At 41.8% G+C, this 6337-nt stretch overlaps 1 long non-coding RNA gene across 1 annotated transcript in view; it reads right to left on the bottom strand.

The window, feature by feature from the left end:
- Positions 1–1273: 1273 nt before the first annotated feature.
- The window catches only part of LOC133384507 (uncharacterized), a 31346-nt gene continuing 26282 nt past the window's right edge, over positions 1274–6337 (bottom strand). The window contains exons 2-3 of the long non-coding RNA XR_009762591.1: positions 5015–5133; positions 1274–1407 (exon numbers count right to left, since the gene is read on the bottom strand). This is a non-coding gene — a long non-coding RNA (uncharacterized LOC133384507). The remainder of the gene's footprint in view (positions 1408–5014; positions 5134–6337) is intronic.

Below are 6337 nucleotides of genomic sequence, written 5' to 3'. Positions count from 1 at the left end.
ACCTTGTTCTTTTTTTTTTTGACTGAAAAATTGATGGACTTTATCCTCAACACCACATTGTCATCAAGCAATAAGAGCACTGAATTGAAGATGCAGCGACAAGATAATCACAAAATAACTAGGAACGGGATTAATTTCAAAAGTAGATTAGGTAATAAGCTGCTTCCTGGCAGCAGTTTGGTCTTGATAACAGAGACTTCTGATACGGAAAACTGGATGATTGATACATTTGATATATTTTTAATACATTGATTTCTGCAAGCTGAGCATGTTTTTAAACCTCTGAAATAACATGCAGTGACAGAAGATTAAATATTGTGATTAAAATAAATAAACTCTGAAATCCTAGAGAGCAACTGCCATTCAGTGTGGAATAGGGATGGGCTGGATCCTAGGTTCCCCCACCTTTGGGGACCATTTTGATAGGCAGGTGGGACCTTCTCACTTGTCAATCCCCTGATGTCATTATGACATCAGGTGAGCCATTTTTTGTTTCTTGTGTGGCAAGCTGGCCTAGAAAGGAAAATCCAAGCCCAGCCAGATGAGGCTTGACGTTATCTCCAGTCAGCTGACTGGCGCTGCCTTCAAGCTCTGCTTTCTGCAGGGGTGGCTGTGCTGCTGAGTTCACCATGGAACTCAATGGTCTTGACTTCATGACATTGGGAAGCTTGAAGTCAGCACCTGTCAGCTGATAGGCACTGATTTCAAGCTCCTCTTTTCTTCTGGGATCAGCTGTCTGCAAAATTCCTCATAAGAATATTTTGTATATTTATACTTTGTATTTTATTACTTTTTAATTTTATTTGTATTATTCCCATGTTGAGCATTTTTTGCTGAAAACTAGGATACAAATTTAACAAATAATAATGCTCTATTATTTGGACAGCTCAATGGCGTCATTATAGCCCTTAAAAAAAGAAAAGAAAAAAACATGTTCAACTTCTGAGACTTTTCTCTCTCTAATGTTGGGGCAGAGACATTATTTTATTAGGCTTTAAGAGATTTCTAGACAAAAGGTTACACACAGCATATTGCAATGAATTTGGCTGTCTTGATTAGCATGGATAGGCCTATCACTATGGTTTTGCCTGGCAACCTTGATGGTAACCAGGGGCTTAATAAAAGGGCTGAATGTTCCTTGATGGCTCTAACCTTTAGAATCCAATACTCATCAGAGCTTGGTGGGAGAGGGCAGAGAAAGAGAGAGAGAGACCAAGTGTTTGCATTTTTAATTTTAATAAAGACATTACAGAGAGACAAATTGCTGAGAGTTTTCAGATGGAGTTGACTGCAGCTGAAGCATCCTTAGGGTGCAGTTACTGTCTTTGGGATTCTGATGCTGGATTAGCAGTTGTGTTGGCTTATAGATACCTGCTCACTTCCAACAGGTTCCATGTATATATTTGCCTATAAATGGATAAGAAGAGGACACCGTAAGGTTCCAGTTCTCTCTCATTCAAATAAAACTAAGCTTGGTGACATTGCCCCTGGAACTTCTCACTGCTCAGGGAGCACACAACAATACAGAAAGTGGCGTCATAGATAAACAGATCACACTGTAGGATTTAAGCAGTGTAAGCACCATAGTAATCAAAACACATTCATAGGGTATCTTCCTCCTGAGATACAAAAGTGTGATCCACATCATCTCATCCTGATCATGTCCCTAATTAGCGTTTTGCTTCTTCTTGAGAACTTGGGTACCTCGGAGATATCCCAAGAAACTGGACCAATATCCCTAAAAGTACTTACAATGACCTGATCTATCTGGAAAGAGAAGACCTGCATCCTGCTATGTCAAGAAGCAAACTGGAACCATCCCCATTATGAGCAGAGGAGCTTCATGTGACCAGTAACAGGACTTCCTCCTAAATGGAACCAAATTCAGTCTAAATAGGTATTTCAGAGATCCAAAATGGTCTGAAAATATCCCTTGTACTCAGAAGCTGCTAGGCCCTGGTGCAAATAATTGGCATTGTGAGCTGTAACTGCTGTAACTACTGCAACTTTTCTGGGTACTACTGGCACTCCCACTTTGCATTACTTCCTAGAGGAAAGTTTAAAGAGGGCCCAGTTCTCATGTATGTCTGAAATTTCATGACGGCTTTCTAACACAGGGCTGGTTCTGTTAGGTGGCCACCCCAGACAGCAAAGATTGGGAGGCTGGGAACCTCAGGAAAATGTTGGAAAATATTGTGTGCCATGTAGCTTGCCCTGTGTCCCTAAAAATAATTGTCCGGAGGATGCAGGAACTCCAGCTCCAGCTGCCTTCCATGTTGTTCTTCTCCCAATTTGCTCAAACGAAAATACAGCTGAGCTGGGGGAAGCACAGTGGAATGATAGCTGCTGTGGGGCATTGCTCAGATGCTGACTGTCGCTTCATAAAAGGCAGGATGATGAAGTGTTGGAGGGAAAGTCCCAGGTGACAGAGAATGGAGGCTGAAAAACACAAAAGGACAAGACAGAAAAATCTTACATGAGGAGGAAAGTGAGACAGCGAAGGTAGGAGGAAAACTGGGTTGGCTGCAAGCAGAGCCAGAGGGAAGAAAAATTAAGAGAAAAATTCTGGGTAGTCAGCGGTGAGCCAGGAAGAAAGCACCGTGGAACAGCATGGGTAGATGAAGGGAATTGCTACATTAGAAAAGATAGGTGTCGGTAGGAAAGCCCCACACTATGGAAGCAAAAACAGAAAAGAGGTTTTGTGCTGAAAAGGGATTTTGAAGCCTTAGTAGTAGCAGGGGTCCTACGAGGCAGTCTCTAAGGCCAAGAGACCACCTCGGACTCTGAGGATCCTTGGGACCTAAAAAGGGGATTTCTGACAGTAACCATTTGCCCTCAGATGCAGTAGAAGATGCTGTTCTACTGTCAGTGTTGAAATAAGATTCAACAGCCTTCAGTACCTAGAATGGGTGGAGGGGCATCATCTTGTCCTGTTCCTCAGGCAGCAAAATGGGTTGGCTCCGCTTCCACCATCTTGTAGCTCATGGGCAGTGATCTTGTGGTCCTCCAGATGTTGTTGGACTCCAGCTCCCATCAGCCCCAGCCATTATGGCCAGTTATCAGGGATGATGGGAGTTAACAACATCTGGAAAACTGCATAGTGCCGCCAGGAAAATGGGAGCTCACGGAAATGAAGTTCTCACAACCCCTAGTTTCACTGTATAGATGCTTTGGAAACATCAAATGCTCCTAGAGCAGGCTTAGCCTTTCCAGAGCCTTCATAGGAACATATGGACAGATTTCAGGTATCCAGCTAATTAGTGGGTGACAGGTGTCACGTGTGGCAGCTGTGAACACGCCTCTTTGTGTGGCAGCCTTCGGATAAATCAGTTGGGAAACCTACCACATTAACAAGAACCATTTCATATGATTCCAAGATTTCTGTTTCAAGAACAGGTGGTCACAAATCACGATACATTTGAATGACAGATTACTGGGACTGCATTCAGAAGTGGGGTTTCTTGTCTTATTTTTCCTGTTTATAATGCTAGCACTTTTGTCCCAATTTTTATGAGGGGAATAGGACATCTCCTAACAGCTCTCAGCACCCTTCACAAACTGCACTTCCCAGGATTCTTTGGGAGAAGCCATAACTGTTTAAAGTGGAATAACAGTGGAATAAATATATGGTGTGAATATGGGCACAGTCTCTCCCCCCACCTCTATAGCATGCTGCTAAGCACCACTGGATACTACTGTTCCCTGAAGGTAGAATGTTTCAAAATGACTGGATTGCAGGGTTAAAAAAACAACAATCACCACCTGTGCCTCTACTAGGTTTGTCTCATTTGAGTAGCTAACTTACATGTTCCAGAAAAGCCTGAGCATTTTTTTCCATGGCAAATACAACATTCAAAAAGCCATCGAGCATCAGAGGGATCATTGACTTTTAAGTTTTTATGTTCTGTTCTCGCACCAGTGAATTTATCTAGCAGCATTAAAAATGGCTTCTAATGCACGTACCAGCTCTTATTCATTCTTTAAAAAAAATAGCGTGAGTGTGTGTGGGGGGGGGGCATTCTTTCCAAGACTGAGAAGAGGCTAGAAATAATTCCTCCAAGGTAGATACATTTTATACTGCAAGTCACGCTGAGATAATGCTGTGTTAAAAAACTCTCTCCCCCCCTCCTTAAAAGCTCATTTCACTTGTATTATCAGACATAGCAAGCAAACATCTGTTATTCTGAATTAAGAAAGGGTGCCATCATATTGGTCATATGCAAGGGGAGGGGCAGGCAGGGGGAACTATCAGAATTTTATCTTTCAATCTCAGCAGATCCAGGCACAGTCTTCCCCTGTGCATATCTGTCAAGGTTCCATAAAATTAGTTGAAATCCCATAGCTTTGTGGTAACTCAGAATTACAGATTGTTATCTGTAATTCTGGTTGAGTTTCTGTTTTATTAATTGTCATGCATTACAGAGAACATCACTTATGAATAATTAACTTTTTAGATGCTAAATTTACTATGGAAATATAGTTGCCTTTTCAAAATACAAAACTAGGGCACAATCGAGTCCCTGAAAGGTGCATGGATCCTAAAATGGAGTAAGGATATAGGTAATCTGGTTACTTTTGACATATGGGGATACCTTAGGACACATGGAACTACTTTTTCTTGATGTTCAAAAATCAGAGAGAATTGTTATAAATTTTTTTACTAATGGTACAAAACTCCAGTTTGTCTTAATAAAATAAGTGGTTCTTACAGGGAGCAATTCTAGTGGGAGGGGGAGGAGTCTGCCAATGGATGCCCTCTCTCCATGGGGTAGCAAGCTCCACCTTCACTGTTGTCTTACTGGGAGTGTTCTGCTGATAGAAAGGGCTAAAACAGGGTGTTAGAGGATATGTGGTAGGAGAGGTTGTGTATCCATAGACTCATATACCCCCTCATTCCCCTGACAACCTCCCCACTAAACAGGCTCCAAAACTACACCAGCCCTGGAGGTGACATCATTAAGTCCCTCCCATTGCAGTCAAGGGGAAGGTGGGGGGAGATTAAATGAAGGGGTACCTGCTCTGCCTACTCCTGGTGGGGCCTTGGATGTGGTGGTTACGCCAGCAGGGAATCTCATCTTCCTCCACATGCATATCTGCATAGGATTGCTCTGTTAGTCACATATGTTGGAAGTGCTAAAAAAAATAAAAATAAAAGGGAAAGGCTCTTTTGTATGTAGTGATCATATGAATTAGCAGAGACATTTTGAAAATTTGTCAACACACAAATAGAAAAGCTAACAAATATCAAGCTCCCCTGAGATCCATCTACTTGTTTGACTGACTGCAAATAATGTACCATTGGCACATCGAGAATTAATATCATATTTAATTGTTGCAGCATAGATATGCTATGAGAGCCAGTGTGGTGTAGTGGTTAAGATGTTGGACTACTACCTGGAAGACCGGGGTTCGAATCCCCACACAACCATGAAGCTTACTGGGTGACCTTGGGCCAGTGACTGCCTCTCAGCCTCAGAGGAAGGCAATGGTAAACCCCCTCTGAATACTGCTTACCATGAAAACCCTATTCATAGGGTTGCCATAAGTCAGAATTGGCTTGAAGGCAATCCATTTCATTTTCAGATATGCTATGCAAGAAACTGGAAATGACCAATAATACCTACATTGTCTGAATGGGAAATGAGTCAAAATTAACTAATTGCACATGAAGTACTAGACTTTTGTTCAAAACTTGATTCTGTATATTGATTATTAGAAAAACATGCATCAAATAATATAAAGCATACTTTTGAAAGATTATAAAGTGGGCATTTGTGGTTTAATTTTCAAACGTTATGTTTTATAAGCAAGTGCTGTGTTTTACAAGAAAGTGAAAATAATAAGAAAATGAAATAAAATGTATTAAACATAGAAAAGGAAAAGAAAGATGCATGCGGAAGCCATGGCAAAGAGTATTGTGCATGCAAATGTGGCATGATCCAGTAGGTTGATTGCACTCTGTAAGTGGAACAATGTCCACTCACATAAAAGGAGCCAGTGTGGTGTAATGGTTAGACTGCTGGATTGAGGGAAACCAGGCTTCAAATCCCTGCTCAGCCATGAAGTTCACTGGGCGACCTTGGGCCAGTCACTGTCTCTCAGCCTAACCTACCTCACAGGATTGTTGTGAGTATAAAATCGGGAGGGGGAGAACTATGTTTGTATACCACCTTGAGCTCTTTGGAAGAAAGGTGGGATATAAATGTAGTAGTAGTAGAGTAGTAGTAGTAACAACAACAACAACAACAACAATAACTTTCCCTCCTTCTCCCCCCTCCCACATGCCCCCATCTTCTCCCCAGATTTGCTCTGGAGGTTTGGGGAATCCCCAGAGAAG

The sequence above is a fragment of the Rhineura floridana genome, chromosome 4 (assembly GCF_030035675.1).
Source record: "Rhineura floridana isolate rRhiFlo1 chromosome 4, rRhiFlo1.hap2, whole genome shotgun sequence".
NCBI classification, from domain to species: domain Eukaryota; kingdom Metazoa; phylum Chordata; class Lepidosauria; order Squamata; family Rhineuridae; genus Rhineura; species Rhineura floridana.
This window is presented reverse-complemented; position numbering and strand designations above follow the sequence as displayed.